At 43.6% G+C, this 24,032-nt stretch overlaps 1 protein-coding gene across 2 annotated transcripts in view; it reads right to left on the minus strand.

Moving 5' to 3' along the window:
- DAO (D-amino acid oxidase) overlaps positions 1 to 24,032 on the minus strand; it is a 219,542-nt gene that overhangs the window by 163,294 nt on the left and 32,216 nt on the right. The gene's annotated exons all lie outside the window — the stretch shown is intronic.

Consider the following 24,032-nt stretch of genomic DNA (forward strand, 5'->3'; position numbering starts at 1 on the left):
TTTGGTCGCTCGCAATTATTCAGGGCAAGTATTAATCTGCAGAACTTTCAAAGCTCAAGCCGTAACTATAATATAGGTTTTATCATCAATAGACATTTGTCTATGTTGTGTTGTTACATTAATCATAACATTGTTATTACATGTCATTGATGACAATTATTGTGATGTCATCAAGAATACGCTCATCTGACATGATTTCCTGGAACAAATTAGGGTCGAGGGTAATATGATGTCACTTCCTGTTGTGTCATTAATGTCAAAGAGAATGTGATGTCACTTCTGCTACCCCAGGCATTTTGTGAATTGACTTTCATGACATCATACATAGCAGCGTCATTAGGGAATCTCTCAGACACTCTCAGCCAAGTGACAAGCCACAGAATACCTGCATCCATAACTCGGCCACCAATGGGCAGTTCCATGCTAGACGCAGGAAGTCCACTTCAGTGTGACAACAGTGGTGGCAATTGGCGTCGGCTAGGAGTTGAAGTTGTTTTAATTTGTCTTGGTGTAATAAACCCTGTGCAGGAATTTAAATGTATATCATGTGACCTCTGAGTGGTGTGTGATGTAGTGCATGGTGCGGGCCCTGGTTATCTCCTCACGATAAAGCATATTTATTCAGTTAATTGTCAATTGAGTTTTCCTCATGGATCTTAGTATACCCAAGTGTAACCTACGTCCAAAAAGTGCCATAATGAGGCTGTCGATCTGTATACATGTGTTTTTATGATGCCATGTGTGTGTGTGTGTGGGGGGGGGGGGGGTTAACGTGTAACTGTTACATCACAAAATTGAAAAATAAAGTTTAAATTTTTTTTATATCATGGTGCTTCCTATTCAAGGATATATCGCTTGTCTGTGCACAGTAGAACTGACATTGCTCTTCGGATAGTTGCTGGCCTATGTCTCTCTCCCAGCTATTTCTGATATTGAGTTAGACTTTAGGCTTATTGTCCAGTGTCATTCTGTAGGTTTTGGCCACTAGTTGTTTAGGATTGTGGGTGACGACTAGAAACGATAGCTGAGGGAGGTCAGGAGGGTCTGACGGAAAGTCTAAAATTGAGCATTTGCACAATAATCTTAGTCTGTAATATAACAGAGTGTCTACTGTTGTTCTAGTAATGTGTGGTGCAAATTCACCTATATGTACGTGCCCGTATAATACGTGCCAGTGTTGACCATTTTACCCTGTGTAGTAAAGCCTTTAGCTCTAGTCTGTTGGTTGACCCTCGATTCTGTAGTAAGTGAAAACATGGAATGTGACATAGGGGGATCAGTGGAGTATATAGTTGAGATGTACCATGTAGTTAGCTAGACAAATTCCAGGCGTGCATTGTATGTGCTACGGGATCTGTATCTTTGGAGGGTTGAGGGGTATGTTGGGTTTTAGCAGTCTCCCATTTTGTTGGGTTCACTTATAACAGCCTCAGTTACCATATGTTGCAACACCGGGACAGGGTGATACCAATAGATGCTGATTTAGCATTAAATAACAGATACTAAGCACACAGTGGAACCCCTACCGAGGAAAGAACCTATCCTGTTATCCCCAAAATTCTTGTGACAGAGGCAATAGCCATATATATGTCAATGTGCACAGAGTTCAAGCACCCATTGCCAAGGTGCGGTACTAACAGAACTATACAATTCTAAACAGAAGCCAACCGGTGCACAAAATAGCACTTGTACATTAGGATAATCAAAAAGTAAGATTAAATTTCAAAATGCATTTTCAAATCTTCTTTTTATTCAAATAGATTTGGATGTGAAATGCATGTGCAGGGAAGACCAGCCTGTTTGATTATCCTAATGTACAAGTACGATTTGGTTGCACCGATTGGCTTCTGTTTAGATTAGTATTCAAGAACATTGCTTTCGCGTATCTAGAGATCAAGGTCACATCTATAAGCCATTTGTCATTTTTGGGGTAACTGTGCAGCTCTATTTTTTCAAAGGAACTTCATGAGATGCCAAAGCTCTTAAAATCTGTCCATCTTTTTTTCCGATGACAAATTTGAAGTATTTATTAAAATGTGTAGCCTCGCTAATAAGGGAGAGCGTACCAAACCTCTCCCAAGAACCGATTGAACTCTCAAAAAAATTGGCGCTGTAAGTTGTCAAATTCCAGAACATTTCCCGAAGGTATGATGAAATAACTCATTCACAGCTGACAATACCAGCAATTATTTGTTGCTAATAAATCAATTCATATCATTCCTTACGAACAGGCGTTCCAGGCACTGAGTACCTGAAAATCTCTCATCCAGAAGACCAGAATTAAAATGCCATGAATCAGTTCTACCAGAAACTAAACTCTTTCTAGAATGATCATGTACCTCAAAATACTAGTGTCTTAGCAGAGGACATATCTGTGAAATATGCTGTCATAATAATAGTAATAATTATAATCCAATTCAAATTTATTGACTTTGCTCGGAGGATAGAGTGAGTACACCCACCATAATTTGAAGCTGAGCCTGCAGGGTCAGTAGAAGGTGCTCAGCTCCATCAGATATGCACATTGGAATCAAACTTAAACTGGATTTATGTCAAACATGCCAAACTAGAGACACAATTTGATCTCTGTTAGATTCAGTGTACACACAAACAACTCAAGTATTCTGGCTCAGGAAACATTCTTGTTGTACTTGGAATTTGTATGCTGAGATACTTTCTGTAAGAGATATTTCCTGGGTCGGTACGAGTGAAAAGACATCTCCAAGGGATAGCATCATCATCAATTTAAAAAAACATCATTCCCCCGTATAGCTTTCCCCATGCTTACTCTTCCCTGGTACGACGGAGGGATCGGACTACCGGATCTCCGGAAATACTACTGGGCCTCTCAGCTGGCGGCGGTAAACCACGCGATCTACGGTTCCCCTACTGATCCTGGATATGCCATGGATCGCGGTCAGATGCCTGGGGGAGACTTTACTAGGGCGTTATACGCTAAGAGCGGCCGATTTCCCCTAGTGGGGCCGGCGGCGCATGCGGTTCAGATATGGCATACAGCTAACCGATTCCTTAAATGGGAGGGAAGAATCACTTTGGCGACCCCTTTGTGGAGTGCAGAGAAATTGGGCAGTTTGTGGAAATCGAAGGACTTTGACAAATGGGATCTCATTGGGATCTCACAGGTCAAGGAGATCTGGGGGAAAGATGGGATCCTCACCTTTGAAGCCTTGCAGGGAAAGTACCAGTTGCGAGAGAACCAGCGTTACCGTTACCTCCAAGTTAAACACGCCCTTTCTACAACTATCCCCCGGGGCACCATACTCCCGGAGGCCTCTCCATTGGAGGATCGGGTCTTGGATGGCCATGTCCCAGAAAAAATGATCTCGCTAATATACAAGAAACTGATCAACCACACCGGGAACCCGTTGATGACTCTCAGAGAACAGTGGGGCGCGGATGGCCTAGTGCTGGATGATGAGGACTGGAGGGAGGCGGTTGCCTCCCTGAAGGTTGTGACCATCCAAATGAGACTCCGTTTGGTGCAACTGAAGATCATTCATCGGTCGTACACCACGGGACCCCGGCTAGTGAGAATGGGGCTGGCGGCAACTGGGAAGTGTCAGAGGGGTTGTGGAGAGACTAGGACTTTCATGCACATTTTTTGGCACTGTGGAGAAATACAGGACTACTGGGGCAAAGTACACTACAAGATACGCAAAGTGATGGGGGTGGAGCTAGCGTTGGAGGTCCGACGATGTCTTATGAATATATTGGAGCATACTGACCTGACCGCATATAGGAAACAATGGGTGACCCTGGCGTGTATGATTGCTAAACGAAACATCGCTCAGATTGGAAAATGGACAGAAGACCTAGACTAGTGCATGTTCTGGGAGAGATCCGTCTATGTTGCTAGGGGGGGCCCCCGGAAGTGGGGGAAGGTGTGGGGTACCTGGAATAGCCACAGGGGGATATATGTATGTATGTATGTATTTAATGCTTGTTAAGCGCAACTGTCACCCAAAGGGTATCCTGGCACTGAGACCGAATCCAACCGTCGAGTGAATGCCTTAAATTGCTCTTGGAAATAAGTGAGTCTTGAGATCCCTTTTGAAAGAGGACAGATCTTGTCTACTCCTCAACGTCAGAGGTAAGGTATTCCATATTGAGGCGGCCGCAAAGCTAAAAGCGCGGCCGCCCATCCTTACTCTGTTTATCCTGGGAATCCTCACCAGGAACGCCGAGGAGGATCTCAAAGGTCTGACAGCCTGGTACCAAGAAAAAAGGCTTTGGAGTGGTATCGGTCCTAGTCCATGCAGAGCCCTAAAGACAAGGCAAAGAGCCTTAAAGGCAATTCTCTGCTGGACTGGTAACCAATGGAGATCAGCCAATGCTGTGGATGAAGAGGCAGAGCGCGGACGGGATAAAGCCAGTTTAGCTGCCATATTTTGAATCCTCTGCAGCTTAAGGATCAAGATCTTAGGGGCTCCCAGAAGTAGTGCGTTGCAGTAGTCTAACCTACTGAGAATAGAACTACGCACTACCTCTGCTCTAGCTTCCCGGGGTAGGAGTGGCAAGATCTTACGTAGAGGACGGAGCAAGCCCATACAGGTCGCTGTCGTCCTGTTCACAGAGGCATCAAGCTGTAGGTTTGGTTCAAACAAAACTCCCAGATTGCGAGCCAATTCTGCGGCCTCCACCGAGCCCGGAATAGAGGTTGGCCAGAAGTCATCCGGTAGTGCGCGGGGAAGTCGGTCTAGGGAGCAATGGAGCACCTCCGTTTTCGACCCATTAAATTGGAGTGAGTTGACTCGCAACCACTCTGCTGTAGCCGACATACAGCGGTGAAAGGTGTACCTCAAAACTATCTCAGTACCCTCAAATGAAAAAATCAATTGAGTGTCATCGGCATAATTGATGACTGATATGCCAAATGACTTTATCAGATGTATCAGGGGTCGGAGATATAGATTAAAAAGGATTGGACTGACCGCAGATCCTTGGGGGACACCTTGACTCACCTGTCGTGTGGCTGATCAAAAAGGTGGTAATGCTACAGCTTGCTGTCTATTACAGAGATACGATGTTAGCCAGCTTAAAGCCAGACCAGTTATTCCCACGTTCCGAAGACGCCCCAATTAAACCTCATGGTCCACCGTGTCGAACGCGGCCGACATGTCAAGCAGCACTAAAAATGCTGACTTGCCTCTGTCGGCACGCGTTCGTAGATCGTCCAACACGGTGACCAGTGCGGTCTCGGTCCCATGGGACGGTCTGAAGCCAAATTGAACTGCATCCAGACAGGAGTTGGTTTCCAGGAAGTTGGACAAGGCTCTCGTGACCCACTTCTCGATGATTTTTATCGCAAATGGTAGGAGCGAAATGGGCCTATAGTTGGCTGGGCATAGAGGGTCCAGAGTAGCCTTTTTTAACAACGGTGTTACTATTGCCAACTTCCAACTGTCTGGAACTGATGCTGTAGTCAGCGATTGGCAACAGATAGAATGGAACAACTCATCTTGAAAGGACTTCCAGATCTTATGTGGCATTGGGTCAAGTGGTGAACCTGAGGAGACACAATTGGCCAGGGCGCAGAATTCCTCCAGCGAGGGAGTTGGAAAGCTGGACAACTGGGAGGACTCTTCCATGTTATGTACCCCTCCGAGTATTAACATAGAGCCAGCGGGGTTGGAGTCCCCGTGATCCCTTAAATTTATCCTGCAGTATGATTCTGTACATGGTTTTGTATATTTGATTACTGTAAACAATGCTTGTCGTCTGATGCTTTATTTTGTTTATGTTTAAATAAAAAGATTTTTTTTAAAAACCATCATTCACCTGTGCAATGTTACATTGCCGTTATCCATTAATATATATACATGGAAGAATTAAAGCACACCCTAGGCTTCTTTTATGGCCCACCTAAGAGTTCTATAAAACTTCCAAGAACCCAGGATTTTAACAGCGAACACAGTGGCCCTAATTTATCATGCACTTTCTGTAGCCCTTCAGTGCAGTCGTCTACAGGCAGGGCCATGGCCAGTTTGGCTATATTCATCTCTGTTAGACTCACAAAATTGATTTGTTCAGGATCTTCATCATACTCATTATTATCAAATATTACTACTCAAGCTCCAAAACCCCTGGCCTTAATTAAACAAAGTTTGCAATAGGAGGGTGCTCCTAGTGACACTAATGAGGTATTTATTTCCCCTAGTGCTTATAATATTTTACATAAGACTAATCATGAGCAAAGACACTGTTTAACCAAACCTGGTTCGGTTAATCATGCATGTTCTCTTGCTCATAAATGTCTTAAGTTAGCATTAGGGCAACGCCCGCGGGACAAGACTAAAGTAAGAGTCACCAGAAATGCCTACAGGACTGCTATTGCAGCTAGAAAGATAGAAATAAGGATAGCGTTTTAGGAAGACCTGGGCTATGCAGAGAAGACAAATGATTCTAGCACTCTTTGGAAAGTAGTTAACCATCCTTTTTTCTCTCGCTACGACAGACCCCAGATAGATACTGTTATTCCACTCAACGCTTGGGTGGAGCATTTCTCTAAGATCTTTGACCCAAACAATCAGAATCAGGCACTTTTATCTACTGAGGAAAGAATTTATGACCATGAGTCTGCTACTTGTTTGAGGCAAGCAATCACAATTAATACTGTGATCCTGGCTATCGAAAGCAGTCCCTCATCCACAGCGCCTGGATCGGATGAGATTCCGGTGGATTTATTTAACTTTCATTCTGGGCTCTCATAATTTCAAACATCCTAAACGAAGCTATTGCAGGCCTACTTGTTCCAACATGACAGGAGGCAGTAATTCTCCCTATATTCAACATGCATTTGTAATGCAATAGGTCTCGTATTTGCAAGAGTCAGAGCTATTGGTGATGTATATGATAATATCCTTTACCTATTTGTTTTGGTTTGGAGTGTAGTGGATGTAGGTAGTGTGGCGTGGAATTATCTGGGTTGTGTTGGAATTGTTAGATGCAGTGTGATGTGTAAATCTGTGGTGTATACTGGAGGTATGTGGTGTGGTGTGGAATTATGTGGCATGTATTGGAAATGTGTGGAATTAAATTGTGTGGCATGGAACTGTGTGGTTGAGTAAAATTTGGCTTATTGGAATTGTGTTATGGTGCATTTATGTGGATTGCTGATACGTGGCATAGAGTTTATTTATGTAGGGTGTATTTATGTTGTATCGGGTAGCGTGTAATTATGTGTAGTGTGATTATTTGGCGCTGAGTGGTATTATGTGGAGTGTATTTGCTGCGTGGTGCAGAATTGTGTGGTGTTTTATGGAATCATGTGGAATGGTTTGTAGGTGTATTATGTGGTATGGTGTAGAGTAGTATTATATGTCGTGGAAATATGTGGCATGTTGTGAAGTTGAATTTTTTTGTGGAGTGTAATTATGTGTTTTAGAATTGAGTGTATATATGTGCAATATTTATCAGATAGGTGATGAAAAAAAGCCCACTGGATTTCCCCAAAAGAGCCCTAACCCTACATTTCCCAAGTGAAGGATGCAGTAGTTGCAGGAGCACTTGTAAGCTCTTGCTTTGATTATGGCCAGCGTCATTTGCAGTCTTGCCACATACCAGGTCTAAAAACTGCAGCAGGCTCAAAATACAGACAGCCACCTCACTCATCTTTTGGATAAAACAAACATCAATATGTGGCATCCCAACTAAAGGCCTGCACTGGCCCTCATTATAAAAAAGAATTGAGTTCAATGGAATTTGCTTTATCTACAAATGCCCACTGCGAAACAGATACAGGCCGGGGAAATAACGGTATAATCTCTTCTACTTTTTAAACTGTGAACCAGCTTAAAGTGCCTTTTATGACTTTGTTACTATGTGATCTTAAACTTGGAATATGAAATGTGGTATATTATAAGTGTATTATTAACGGAACATATAATTACTATTCATTTACTCACTTTCTTACCATGGATAACAAGGCTGATGATATGCAAAAACAATTGATTTTTGCTTCTATAATTAGTTTTGTGAATGCGTGCATGTACTCTTTAGGTCTTTAGGTGTGTTTAATCCAGGACTATTATTTAGTACTAGGATAATAGAGGATCCTTGTCAGGTATGTTACACTATGTTGATTGTTTTCCACAAATTAAATTGTGGGTTAATCTGCAATGGTGTAAATAGGACATGTACGTTGTTATGGGCCTATTAAATGCAATAAGACTTTATGAAATGTTACAACTGTAGATCGGTGCAGTTAAAAATCAGTTTCTACCTTGCAGCCTTGAATACATTACGAAGATTTTAACTGTATTTTAAGACGGTGCTTTTAAAATGTTATTTAGTTATGATGTCTCCTACGGTAATGTAAGAATGTCATTTGTTAGTTTTAATTAACTGAACAAAATCGTTTCAGGTTAGTTGAGGTTTGACTCACTATAAAGTAGTGCAGAGAGTAATATGCTTGTTGCAAATAACGTGTACCATACAGAGATTACAAAGTGTATATAATTTAAATATGTCAAAGGTTACTGATTTTGAAAGAGACATCTTTTTGTTAATTGCAATTTATAAGTCAAAGTCCTAATATAGAACAGTGAGCTAGTAACGTTCATCAAAGAACTGCATGAATACTGCAAAGTATAGATTAGAGCATAGATTAATGTTGCAAAAAAAGGGTTAATTTGGGTAGAAATCTATTCTTATCATTAAACCCCCAACTATGATGTTCCTTTTTAGGGCTCGCCTGGCGTTGCAGCGCGAAGCGCTGCCGCTAGCGAGCCTTATTGTCGCTGTGAAGGCCTCCCCAAGTGGTACAGACCGGTGCACGAGCAGACACCGGTCTGTGAACGCGCGAGACGCAGGGAACGCCAACGTGCACGCTCACGGCGTCACGCTCCTGCCCTTCCGCGTCTCTTCCAAGGCACGCTCCAGGCCGACTTGCTTTTTTCCACTTCTGAACTGACAATACTGCCCTCCACTGGAAGATTGGAGGTAAGTGCCACGTTCAGAAGCTCATCTGAGGCAGGACGGTTGGCATCTGATGCCAGTCTAACAGCTGTTAAACTGGCATCCGACCCGCTAAGTGTGCGACTACCGGTTTCTCACTAGCCCGGCTCCCTGTGGACAGTGGCGCGCCTGTCACGGGCACAGAGGGAGGGCCTGTGGTACAGATCGAGTCTGGCACAGCCGTCTTGTCGCCAGCCTGGGACACGGTTGGGTCGGCCAGGGTTCTTTAATCACTTTAATCTTTACTTCTAGGCGCTGCCACCATGGCGCGTATGGGTAGTGGGTGAGAGGGTGGGTATGCGCTGCGGGTGGAATGCTGCTCGCCTGCATTCCTCCCTGCGCAGCCCTGGGACGGAACTGACAATCAGGCTGGTTTACACCATTGTACAAATAACACAAGCAGAGCACGTGTCATTTGTGCGCAGCCAAACCAGGGCTTGTTGCACAGGGCCGTAGATGTCCCTCTGCAGTACCCCGTGAGGGCCAGCTGGCATCGGACCTGGGGTCTCGGATGCCTGCCGGATGTGTTGATCAGACAGCAGGGCGGACTTCGGGTGTCGAGCAGCAGTGCACATCAGTTTTTGCATAGAAACAGCAAACTGTGAGTCTTAAAAATCCAGCGGTGACCTTTTCACACGGAAATGGGATCGTGTATTCACAGGGGCGGTAGTGGTGTCCGAGATCCATGCGGGTGACTTTTGCTGGGGTATTTGTTTTTTAAAAGAACCGTAAGTCATTTGTGTCTGGAGCATGCTCGCTATGTCTTGGGCGTTTGTAGTGTCAGAGGCAAGAAGAGATTATTTAAAAACACTTTGTTTTTAATTCACGTTTCATATTGCACTTGTGCTCTAATGCTCTGTGAACAATCAGAATAACTATTATCCACTTTAATGGCGCTGAAATTAACGATCTCAGATAGATGGAATTCTGAGCCGGACTTTCTGTGATTCGAAATTGCGGACTGCAGATCACCCATCCTTCGACTTAAGTTACTTTTTAGCGAGAATCCTTTCACAAAACGTTCTCTTTAAACTTCTCGGGCGTGAGACATTCTATAAACTCCATACCGCAGCCATTATCATTTATTTTGAAAAAATTGTAGGGATGTGGAACCTTGAGGGTTCTTGCATCAGCATTGATTTTCCGGGGTTCTTTATGTGCATCCCTGAGTGTGAACTCATGTGGTGTATTTTTGTTGGTGTGGCTGCGGACATCAGCATCTTTGGCTGCTTTAGAAAGTAGGACATGACCAGGCGCATATGTATTAATGCGGGGGTACACACATATAATTTTCCTGATGTTGGGAGCTCCTGGAAAATTCCTTTTAAATAAGTGATTGTGACAGGTCCATCTCCTTCCGCAGCTTGACCTCAGGGCTACGCTGACAGCATATGCCTCAGCACCATTCCGTGAAGGTGGTGGCATTAGGGAAATGCTCCCGACCTATGAGCTGTTAAATCCATTTGTAAGGTTGTCTCAACAGGCAGAAATCTCCCCACCTAATTTGATCACGGGGTCAGTGTTGGTGATTGAGCCCTCTTATGATAGAGGAGATGGTACATAGACCCTGTCGTATGGGTCTCAATGAGCTAAGACACTCCAGCATTATGGTTTTTGGTGTGGGGAAGTTGGGGTATCGGATCTCTTAACCCTGTGTGGCAGGGCTCTCCACCATCCTTGGGGTTCTTTCTCTTTGTTGGGATGCTGCAGTGAGAAAAGTTGGCCGAGGGTATAAAGTAGATTCACTTTGAAGGGTCCAGAAGAGTTCCAAGACAAGAGCCACCATGCTCAGCGCAGCTATGCCACCTTTGCCAGAACCAAACCCATAGTATAGCCAGTGTTTTCGTCCTAATACCATGCTTAGTATAGAAACAAACCAAGTTCCCTAAGGCAAACTTAAAAGTAGTCATCCCATGTGTTCTGCATCCCACAGTTAACATGTGTGTGTGTGTGTGTGCACACGCCTTGATTTATAGTTCACCAGACTGCATGTTTCTGGTTATTCCTGAGTAGCATTTTTTTAATACAAGGAAACCTTTAGTCTGCCAATGCCATGTGATTCAAGCCACTCAGGTTTTATATCTTTTAGCAAGTGTACCTGCTCAGAAAAACACATAAAAGGATGTAGGTGTCATGTGCTTTCAATTTTTGTTGACGACACAGAGGGTCTAGTTGCAGAAGTTTTTGCGGAAACCAGTTCCTTACATTAAGCTGGGATGCTGAAATGTTTCCAGTTGCTGTTTCACTGAAGCGGCGTCACACCCTATAGATCCTGAGGACTGTAAGAAGAGGCCTTGATCGGAATATATAGTAAGAGCAAGATTTCTACAGTTTCAAACTTGTCTGCACCAGAGCAGAGATCCATGACCCAAAGGAGAACTAAAAGGTGGGAACCATCAAGAAAAGCTGGGGCGGTGGTTTAAAGTGGAAGCGCCAACTGATTGGGTTTGTGTTTGAAAAGTAGAGAGGATAGGACCAAGTCAAGGAGAATGATCAGACCGGAATGACCACGGCTGCTGGGTTTAACTGGATGTCACCTGTGGTACACCAGAGGGCCAGATCATAACTGTATGCTTCTCCCTTAGTGGTCATGTGGACCCGAGATTTAGCATGGAGACCAAGAGCCTATGGATGAAAAATGTGGAAAACCAGACTAGTGTCTGAGCAGGCAGACTACCACACACTTTCTAGTAGACTATACCTCTTCAAAGTGTCAAGATACATCATCCCCCTTTTTGCCATCTTTAATCCAAGTTTTGTTGCATCTCATACTTCTATGCTTGACTTTTTCCGTTTCGCTTTACATATCATTGGGGCAACCCGATAGGAATATTATTATACTTTCTTCACAGTTTCTTTGTCTGAATGATGAAAATTTGTAACGTTTGCTGATTCCGTTCTGAATACTTCAGTTCTTCAACTTATTTGGTTCTTTATTACGTTTGACTCATATGGATACCGTATAAATTTGCGATTTATTTGGAGTTGATAGTGACTGCCTTCCTTAACATCCCCTCAGCTACGCTTTACTCATTCGGACATTTTGGATCTTGAGTCATTCTCTCTGGAGCCCCTAGTCCATAGCTACACTTGTGATGATACGTGCGCCGCATATTCTAGCCTTACTAGCCTTGAGAAAGTCCCAGTACTAATTCATAGTACGGACGAAACACGTGTCGGCTGTCGTTTTAACAATTGGAAAATAACTTTTATGGATCAATAAAGAAAAAGATGACATAAATATGAACTTTATTCATTGATTTGTCCTGTTCTACACCACAAGCTACAGATTGTACTTGTATTCAACACTGTTACGACTATTGACCATATTAGTCTCAAGAGTACTTGCATCTGAGGATTGTGCTCTCCTTGACCTTTTTTGTCTGAAATATATAGTTATCAATCCGTTTGGATTGACAATTTTGATCCTTCTTGGTAGTGGGGGATATTGGTCTATGCAGCACTCCGTCTTTGATATCTAGAAAGATTGTATTAACATCTCCAGCATTGTTTCCCAGTATACTGTTAGTTGTGTATGTGCGGTCTCTTCCAATTTTTTGGAAACACCACTACCGTTCTTTGTATGTATTGCATCTCATACTTCACCTGACCAGATAAGAAAACTGGAGGAGCTAGTTATGTTTTTTGTAACATATTTTTTCAAGGCCACTGTCAACAGAGACGCGTGCGAGGTACGTGGTCAGGCTCAGTAATTTGAAGAGTTGATCAATGGTCTAGAAGGATTAGGCCAACATTTATGGTCAGTTAGGCTGAGATAATCCCGCACAAACGGGGAACAAAGGCTCCTAAACTGTATGTTTACTATTTTTTAGAAAGCTGTGAACAACGCTTCCTCTCTGAATATGTTCCACCAGCACAATTACACAAGCAATGTATAGGGACCAGACAATGCCATTAAATAAGACTGAATAGAGAAATGTATTGAAAATTCAGCTCCAATACTTAAAAATACAATATCACCACAGCAGACTTGGGTCCTGTAGAATTCACTGAACCGGGTGGTCACTGGTGTAGATTAGCCCAAGGATGTTGGATTTAAAGACATACTGATGACAAGCTGGTAACATCAATAAACATTGAGGTTAAGGCTGGTCAAGGAGTCGGTTGTATGTAGTTTCATAGAAAAATAATTTCATGGAATACGATTACTGAGAAACCATTTCATCTAAGCTGTTTGATGGACATTTTCAGAATGGCACTTACCTTTTTGTAGAAACCAATTCATAAAATGTCTTTTTGTTTGAAATACACCTTTGAAGGCGTATTTTAATGTAAATGCAATAGTTGCAGGACTTACTTACAAAACATTTTGTCAGAAATATGTATTCCAGTGCTTTACTTCCAGGGACATTATTTAATATTTATATATTTTACATTGTCAAACAGTTACTTTGGATGTCTTTAATGTTCTGGCCCATCACCACACATGAAAACAATTCATCGCTGACCCCTCCCAACCCCTAAGGACTATCAATCCATGCACTCTAAAATCCCTCACCACACCTAAAGTACACTCAAGTGTAAAAGCCGTTTTCTACCACAAAAAACATCCATCCCTGAACCATAAAATCACTCACTACCCCTATTTCCGCCCATTTGTGAACCTTAAAAACCCCTACCTATGCCTAAACCCCACCCATCTCATACTCCATTTAACGCCTCCGCACAACCGTACTGGTCCCATCCCTAAACTGTTTACAACCCTCACCACCCTTAAGCATCAGTCATCCATGACCCATAGGAACTCCTGATCACTCTAAACTACTCATCCCTGCAACCTAAAAAACTATTTCTACATCGAAAGTCCACCCATCCCTGAATCCTTAAAAACCCATCACCACCCTAAACTTGGCCCCATCATGAACCCTAAAAATTCTTCACCACCCCAGCTGTTACCTGTAATTTTAGTTCCCCCTACGTTGGCAGGGTATGCCAGACGTGGGTCTCTTGATCACTTTGCCACTCGATTCAAGCTAGCCTGGGTGATGAGTAGTGTTACCCTAAAATCGGTCTCAGGATGCTTGTTTCCGGTTCAGGGAAGACCTTTTTGAAATGCAGTGGCTCCTGTGTTGGCTGTACAAATGGCACAGCTCTGCTGTGCAAGAGAGTCAGCGATGGCCTGGCAGTGTAAATTCAGTCCGGATTTTGTAATGCAATGTAAACCAAAATTGTACACATGGTTTGAGTTTGAAGATGTTTGAATGATAGGCATTAGCAGATCTTGCAATAATTGGCATGCAGAAAAGATTGTTGCTTATAGTAAATGTAGGAGAAAAGGAGCTGGTGTTGCAATGCATGTGGATGAGATAATTTTGGTGGTTCCTCTTTGTGGATGGATGCTTGTTGCAAGTAGAATGCTGAATGATGGGGATGGAGAATTGTGACTTTTGAAGGAGCATTTTGGTGAATCATTTTTGGTGATCGCAGGGTGGACCGCCTGCTGGGTGCATGCATCGTCAGATGGGATGGAGGTAGATGCAAATGGCGCCTTGTGGATGCATCCTGTTTTCTTGATGCTGGCATGACAGGATTTTCATGGTCACTCATAAGAGTTTTGAAGCCCAATGACTACAGAGTTCACTAGCCAAACTGTATTTATAGACCAGAGCTACGATACCAAGGGCAATAATATATGTGCAGTCCAAGAGCAATAGATGTTTTTCTTGTTCGTCGTCAGCTTGGGGGTTTCTTATAGGACTCCTTTAAGGACTTTAGGGGTTCATTTATACTTTTGTGGGCAGTTATCTACCCTGCAAGGTTTGTGGATGTCCTAAAATTTGTTTTCCTGGCATACGACTACCCTGCCATATTTAGAGAGCCCTATCTGGCGACAGTGTATAACACCAGTGCATTCGCCAGCGCAACAGTAGCATTGAAGATAGGGCAGAATCCTAAGAAGACACCATATTTGTATGCCCGCCCTGTGGTAATTCTTTTTCTACACCAACTCCCAAATTATGATTTTCTTTGTGTAAAACAAAATAGCACAAAAAAGTATACTAAAAACATGTACCACCTCTATGTAGATAGATTGTTTTTGGGTAATCCATCCACATTGACTGGACTGTTCAAGTGCCATTCCTATTTTGCTTCGTCCACCAGAGCAAACAACATGGGAAATGGGTCAGCCTACTTATTCCATCGGTTGTCTTATACTGTGAGTGATGACATTTTGCCTGCTCAGGCGTGCAAAGCCGCCTAAAAAAGTATGCACTTCAGTGCCAGGGCTAATATGCGTTGGCTGCTTGACCACTACTTTACCTTTACAGTTTTGATAATTGTTTTTCCCTTTTAGCGATTAATCTGTGCAAAAGGTGAGCCGCTGTGTGCAGGCCTGGTCGGCCACACTAGCAGACGTCCTGCCTTGCCCTCCTCAGCATGCATTATGGCTGTATATTCCCTATAATGAAGGTCTCAGAAATTCTAGGACTGTTGCGTATTTCTTAATCTCAACTAACAATTGACGGTGTATCGGAGGGTCTCTCAACATCAACTGTTCCACAGTATGAATGGATTTGTCCCATTTTTAGGGCTCGCCTGGCGTTGCAGCGCGAAGCGCTGCCGCTAGCGAGCCTTATTGTCGCTGTGTTGCCTCCCCAAGTGGTACAGACCGGGGCACGAGCAGACACCTGCCTGTGAACGTGCTTCTAAGACACGCAAAACGGGCGAAGACTGCAGGCGCCGCCACTGGCACGAGCCGCAGGGAATGCCAACGTGCACGCTCACGGCGTCACGCTCCTGCCCTCCCGCGTCTCTTCTGTTCTGCGCTCCAGGCCGACTTGTTTTGTGTTGTTTCCAAGTATGTCCCGTCTACTTGAGACTTCCGACTTTTTAGCGTGTTTCATTTATTAATTTATGTATTTATGCTGTACAGCGCTGACATTACCGGAAGGTGTTGCAGCGCTTCACATATTGAATTTGCATTATTGAATTGGTTGTGGTATGAGAGTGGTCGTTAACTCGTCTACATTTTTGTAAATGCCTGTTGCGATAGGATCAAAACAGAGTTGTGTAAAAGAGTGTGATTGACTTGATGTGTGATGAGCATGCGGGCAGGTGTAAGAGGGTCATTGCCCCACCACAGGACGGGTTACATTGAGTGAGGTTTTCTGTCATTCCAGATAAGGATCAGCCAATAATACCGCTGAAACTGTAATATTGGCCAGGACCACATGATAATGCCAGGATGAGCCATCAATATTAATACCCCAAATGTATCCGGTTATTAATGACTTCAAATAATCCAGTACTGTTTATTGGGCAGCTTGTATGCCACCAGGACAGTCAGCGCTTGCCCCAGACAGATGTATGATGATGGGGGAGGGGATTTACCTATTTTAGTCACATAGTGGCAGTTACATGTTGCCTCCACTGGTTTACCAGCCTGGACGATCATTATTTTAATCACCCTGTGTGTTTAAAGGAGCTTCCAGGCTTCTATGTGCTAGACTCGAGCAATGCACAGGGACAAGTTGGACATGGCACTTTACCTATCCGGGTGCCTGTATGTGTCCTGTACGGGGGCAACTAGTGCAAGGAGGCTGGCGGAACTGCTGACCCAGCACTATTCTCACCCGCATTATAACAGCCCCACCCCAATATAAACAAGGGGTGTTCCCCTCCTGCGAACAGACACCATTCACAGGAGTCATGTGCGGGGGCGCCGGTGAAGGAGAGTGGCAGGACTGCTGCCCCGGCTCTATCCTAACCCACACTGTAATATCATAGGGTGACCAGGTGTCCCGGATTTACCGGGGCAGTCCTGGTTTTCAAAAGCTATCCAGGCAGATTTCGCCATAATTGGTTCATGTCTCGGTTTTTAGAGAGGTTTCAACTGAAAACACTGCGAGACACGTTTTGGGTGTTCCAAAGTAGGGCTAATAACAGCAGTTCTAAGTAAACACTTTTACTAAGGGGTATGATACTTGTTGATAAGGGTTGTTATTGGATGCTTTGCAGAATGTGTTTTCAGTGCTTGGGTGAGTGAGTGTTGATGTTGTGTGGGAGTCAGGACGAAGCATGGCTTGAGTTACGTGTGATGTTTACACCGAGGAATGTATTTGGGAGCTGTATTGTACAGTTTGTTGATGCCCAGCTGTCGACAGTACATCTTTTTTCGAATCCCTTGGCATCACCCTGGTGCCATTTCCACAGACACAGGAGGTATGCGAACAGGGAAGAAGGACAAGGGTGGTACAATATGTGGGAAATAAGACACATTAAATGGTTAACAAATGTATTGGTGTATGACAATACAATCTGAGTTGTGCTCAACTGCTTTCGGCAGCTGTTCATCTACCCACATTAGTGAGCTGTGGTGGTGTTCTCTTAATGTTGCATTCATTGTGATTGTTTTATCATTTAACTAATGTCCGCTGCTATGTTATTGATGTCAACATCTCTGTGACATTACTTCCCATGATTTCATCAAGCTTGCTAATTAGCTTTCACGCTTGCGAATTCTGAAAACTTGAGAGCTTTGTACACTGAATCACACTGTGCCTTTCTCACATAGAGACACATAAGCGAGGGGGCGTAGTGTCTCATCATTAGGTGCCCTGCAGGTACCAGGGATCAACATGTGAAGCGCTATAACGCCTTGCCATGGGCCACAAACACCATATAAATCCAGTTGAAGTTGCAGTTCTATACAACACAATGTAGAGCAGAAGCAACACAACACGTTTACTTTTTGTTATTTTTATTAACGTCGATGTTTTAGGGGAAGTTCTTGTTTTTGGTTCTCTTAGTTGTGGCTCGGGTATCAGGAGGGGCTGGGTGGAGCGGAGGATGTGTAATGAGTTACACTGCACATGCATTAGCCTTTTTTCGCATCATGTGATGCTTGTTTGCATGTGATTTTCATGACATTACAGGTTGGCTCTAGTGCAAGAAACAACCTGACACTGTGCGCTGATGGGAAGAATAAAATACAGATGAATAAAACGTAGATGTTATAACCATCTCAGCGCTCAGAGAGATGGTAGCTCTGCACTGCAGCATCTAAACGAGTTCCTGGGAGCCTCATCTGAGTGCCCAAGGACATGCCGGAAGTGCTTCTTGTTGCCCTCTGCACTGCAGGCTCAGACTGCCCTCCCGCGGTTTTGCTGGGTCTTCTGTTGCACATGGCGGGGTGTTGCCAGCCTCACTGTGTTGGCAACAGTGGTACATACTGATGTACATTTTCACAAATGATGCACCTGGTGTGCACAGCTGATGGTCTCTGCCATCCTGGCACACTTTCCTCATCACACAGGGATGCCTTCTCAGTATCTGCCCATCGGTGCATACGTGCACACCAGTCTTTGCTGCCCAGCATGTGAATGGATTTCTGTCCCATCCAGTGCTTTAAACAGGCTACAACATTTCAGCAAACCAACAAGCTCTTTCTGTGATTACAGGAGAACCAACTCTACTCCTGCCTGTGCTTATGGCCTTCATACCCCGTTCTGGCAGAAATGGCAGCCTGCCAAAAAACTGCAGATACTTCTCAATCCCGTGCTATGTTAAAGAACAGTAGATGTGACAGCACCCAAATTAATGTGATGCATGGCTAAATAGTTTATAACGTCCCAAAGGCGGGACCGATTGCATTGCAAATGCTTGTTAGAATCTGAGTTTGTGCTTTTCCAGAGTAACTGTGCATTTATATTTGAAACCTATACCTAAATAAACAACAGATATACATAAAAAAGGGGATATCTAGAATACAAAATATAGGATGGCTATAATACTAGACTGGCTTGATCCATAAAAGCTCTGGCCCAAACAGTATCAAGTATTCTAGGTAGCCCCTTTTTCATTTATATCTGTTGTTTATTTAGGTATAGGTTTCAAATATAAATGCACAGTTAGTCATGTCATTATTCATTGCAACATGACAATCAAGTCTGCTTGAATATATGCATTTTTTTATGGATTGAATTTTCATTTCTAATTTTTGTTTTTAAATAATGAACACGTTTTCATAGAAGCTGTTAACCTCACTTTTCACACACTATTTTTCAACAGTAAGCAAGGTTTCAAAGAATGTAAATAGGCGAAAGACTGCCAAGGCTTTTCTGCTAATTGTTTATTCTGAAAATGCTCAACAATGTTCTGATACAAAATATAAATTGAGGACCAAGTACCAGAGACCTGAGACTGAGGGTCAAACAAAGCTGTAATCACCTTCCTTTGTTGGAGGCTACTGGGAAGGTACATCCAGACTTCACTTGGTGGGCTGATCTGCCTGCATTTAGAAACAGATGAGAATAGCAGGTAATGTCTCTCTGCTGAACATTGGCTCTGTTGTTTAGAAGAGGTATGTGGGTGTGAACCATCTCTGAAACTCACACTAGGCTTCTTTTGGTGCTATGTTTAGCTTAAGTACCTGAGAGGAAGGTGGGTTGGTGATACTAATATAAAACATTATGGCATCATCATAATGTTATATTTTATTATTCACTCTTCTATAAGTATTGTTGCCTCTGTTTTGTTTGTTTTCATAATAGGTACGATCGAATCCTACCTAGCACACGTCTCCCTCCATCACTAAGCCCCACGCTATCCAACATCTACATGGCCGCCCTCGCCGCCATCGTCAGACAGCCTGGGCTCAGCATCATATCCTAGGCAGACGACACCCAACTCATCCTCTCACTCACGAAGAATCCCAGAAACACCAGACTCTGCTTCCAAGAAGGAATTAAGAATGAGGCAACCTGGATGAACGACAGCTGCCTTAAGCACAACTCAGGGAAGAGTCGAGGATGATGCTGAGGTTGCGTGCGTGGTCTGTAGGAGTGGGTGGGTTCCCGAGGGTGGGGGGGCCACCAGGTGTTTTCCCAGGTGGAGTTGCAGGCTCCGAGGATGAGGACCTCCTCAGAGCCTGCAACTCCACCTGGGACAACACCTGGTGGCCTCCCGCCCTCGGGAACCCACCCACTCCTACAGACCACGCACGCAACCTCAGCATCATCCTCGACTCTTCCCTCTCCATGAACCGCCAGGTCAATGCCGTCGCTTCCACCAACTTCAACTACCTGTGCATCCTCCGAAACACCTTCAAATGGATCCCCCCGACTGCAGAAAGACCGTCACCCATGCACTTATAACCAGAAGACTGGACTACGGCAACGCCCTATATGCCGGAATCAACAGATCCCTCCTACACAGACTCCAGACCATCCAAAATGCCGCTGCTAGACTCGTCCTTGGAACTCTACACCACGAACACATGACCCAACACCTACGAGACCTCCACTAATTCCCTGTAGAGAAGAGAGTCACCTTCAAACTCCTCACCCATGCCTCCAAATCCCTCAACAACATCGGACCCATATACCTCAACAAGAGACTATCCTTCCACGTACCTAAGAGGAACCTCTGCTACACCGACCTCACCCTCGCAGAGGTCCTCCGCATCTGCAGAAGTAGAACAGGCGAAGAGACTTCTCCCACATCACAGCCAAGACCTAGAACGAGCTCCCCCTAAACACCAGATGCTCTCCAACCCTTCACACCTTCAGGAAGGACCTCAAGACATGGCTCTTCGACTGATATGGAGCTCCCCACCTCCCCCCAGCGCCTTGAGACTCAAGGGTGAGTAGCGCGCTATATAAACCCGATTGTTTGAAGTAATGATGAGTGAGTTGCAGGATGGTGCAGTACATCAAGTTTTCAGTCTCAGGTTAGCAATAAACACACAGTGCCCACACCACAGTTACTCAATGACTAGTTTGGAAGAGTGAGAAGCCAATTTAATGTAACTTCCCTTAGACAACGTTACTTTGTGTCCATTATTATATACTTTTTTTGTTTTCAAAGACTCATAACAGAAAAAGGAGGGAACAATAGGTTCTGAGATTTACAAGACTAAATACACTTTGTATATACATTCAATACAAACATTATTTACACAATAAAAAACGTTTCTGCATCAAGCATTACAAAAAAACATATCATTACATCACAAAAAACAATTATTACAAACACAACATGAGAAAAACTAAGTTTCAGGGGGGAATGTAAGCAATTATATGACTTGTGAGCAATTGAATACTGGACCAGCCGGTCCTAGTATCTTAAAAAAGACAATGTATTCCACCCAAACAAACACTGCCGACGTGTTTCAAGACCAGGCGCAAAATCACTGGTCTTTCATCAGGGCTGTAGAATCTTTGTATCTGGAAGATGCAAAGACAATGTTTTATTTGACCGGTCAAATGGGTTCCTTGTTTTCATTCAGCGGCTAAAAGTAATTCTGAGCTACATACCAATTTGTTTTAAAGGAGGACTTCGTGATCAAATCTTGTAGGTGGTCCTGTTGCTAATTAATGTGAAGGCCAGAAAGAGATGCCTGAAAAGATTATATAAGAATGTGTTTAAATTATAATTCGGCCCACTCGTCTCTCTAATTATCACTATCGGGTTGACGGATCAAAGAAAAAGAGGCGTACCTTATTATTTGAGAACTGCCGGATTACGGCGGGTTCACTCATGCGACGCGACCATCAGTTTTAGTTCTAAAAAAACGATGTAAATTTGTGTTACTGGCGGGGCAGTAAGAAATCAATGTGTGTCGGTAGGTATAGGGAGTCAGCCTACCTTCCTTAGATCTCGTATTCTCAAAGGTGTATAATGCCGCGATCACCGTCCTGTAATAAAACAAAACGCGATCTTAGGGATGTATTCAACCCTATTTTAATGCAAGCTCGATGCGTGATCAAGCGATTTTAGGGCAAACCTGCTTGTCTGCCACAGCACGCCGCTTCTGGGGTCCACTTTCTCTCAATGAAAGATGGCCGCCGCACTTTTCTGTTTGTTATATGCACGAGCCTGTGTAAGTGCATTATGGGACTTGTAGTCACTGTGATCAAGACGCCATAATATGTACCAGAGAGGCACATAGAAAAACGTCCTGTTTAAGTGTCATAAACGCTGTGTGTAAGTTGGATATCTATATATACGCGTCAATCGCTTGAGAGGCGCGTTGGTGCTGCACCCCATAAGTATTTGAACCGCTCTAGATTTAAAACCTAGTGCGACTCAAGCAGCCTGAAATTAATTTTACATTCTAAGCAAATCTCCCGGCCAAGGACCAGACTTGTTCACGATATCATGAAATGAATCACGGGGACCACAGTACAAACCAGGATATAGATATCCAACTTACATACAGCGTTTATGACACTTAAACAGGACGTTTTTTTATGTGCCTCTGGTACATATTATGGCGTCTTGATCACAGTGACTACAAGTCCCATAATGCACTTACACAGGCTCGTGCATATAACAAACAGAAAAGTGCGGCGGCCATCTTTCATTGAGAGAAAGTGGACCCCTGGAAGCGGCGTGCTGTGGCAGACAGGCAGGTATGCCCTAAAATCGCTTGATCACGCATCGAGCTTGCATTAAAATAGGGTTGAATACATCCCTAAGATCACGTTTTGTTTTATTACAGGACGGTGATCGCGGCATTATACACCTTCGAGAATACGAGATCTAAGGAAGGTAGGCTGACTCCCTATACCTACCGACACACATTGATTTCTTACTGCCCCGCCAGTAACACAAATTTACATCGTTTTTTTAGAACTAAAACTGATGGTCGCGTCGCAGGAGTGAACCCGCCGTAATCCGGCAGTTCTCAAATAATAAGGTACGCCTCTTTTTCTTTGATCCGTCAACCCGATAGTTATAATTAGAGAGACGAGTGGGCCGAATTATAATTTAAACACATTCTTATATCATCTTTTCAGGCATCTCTTTCTGGCCTTCACATTAATTAGCAACAGGACCACCTACAAGATTTGATCACAAAGTCCTCCTTTAAAACAAATTGGTATGTAGCTCAGAATTACTTTTAGCCGCTGAATGAAAACAAGGAACCCAATTGACCGGTCAAATAAAACATTGTCTTTGCATCTTCCAGATACAAAGATTCTACAGCCCTGATGAAAGACCAGTGATTTTGCGCCTGGTCTTGAAACGCGTCGGCAGTGTTTGTTTGGGTGGAATACATTGTCTTCTTTAAGATACTAGGACCGGCTGGTCCAGTATTCAATTGCTCACAAGTCATATAATTGCTTACATTCCCCCCTCAAACTTAGTTTTTCTCATGTTGTGTTTGTAATAATTGTTTTTTGTGATGTAATGATATGTTTTTTTGTAATGCTTGATGCAGAAACGTTTTTTATTGTGTAAATAATGTTTGTATTGAATGTATATACAAAGTGTATTTAGTCTTGTAAATCTCAGAACCTATTGTTCCCTCCTTTTTCTGTTATGAGTCTTTGAAAACAAAAAAAGTATAAAATAATGGACACAAAGTAACGTTGTCTAAGGGAAGTTACATTAAATTGGCTTCTCACTCTTTCAAACTAGTCATTGAGTAATTGTGGTGTGGGCACTGTGTGTTTATTGCTATTCAATATAGGGTCTAGCCCCCACCACGTGTATACAGACCTATCCCCTTTCGTTCAGTCTCAGGTTAGCATATTGGCTATGTCCTTATGCCAGATGGTCTAGAAAATCCATTTCAGAGCCGTATTGTGGAAAGAAAGCCAGAATAGTATCACCAGTGGTTTGTACAACTGTGTGTTGTTTTTGGAGACTCAGATCTGCTTAATTCTACTGGTGTCAAGAAGATGGCCAGGCAGTGCTGGAGAGTTTAGAGAGGATGTCTTATAAGTTGTGGGTCCAGTTGACTCTGAGAACACTTAGGGGCAGATTTACAATTTTACCATGTAAAGCACTGCAGCAGCCGCACATGCTTTGCTGTGCTATGAGAAAAAGAGCGAGGAGGAGTACCCTATTTACTAAAATAAGATACTCTCCTTCCCTCTCACAAGCGCTGGCACAGAAATCAACTGTTGTGTGCCACTGAGACACCTGTATGCCATGGTGCAAGGGTGTCTCTGTGAGTCTAGCATAGGTTTTGTACTAGAAGGAACCCTTCAAACCTCCACAAAATACTATACACAGACTCACTTTAACCATGTTTCCAATTTGTAAGTGTGCTGTAAAGTGCAGTGTAGGAGAGTGGGGTCTGC

The sequence above is a fragment of the Lissotriton helveticus genome, chromosome 11 (assembly GCF_964261635.1).
Source record: "Lissotriton helveticus chromosome 11, aLisHel1.1, whole genome shotgun sequence".
Classification (NCBI taxonomy): domain Eukaryota; kingdom Metazoa; phylum Chordata; class Amphibia; order Caudata; family Salamandridae; genus Lissotriton; species Lissotriton helveticus.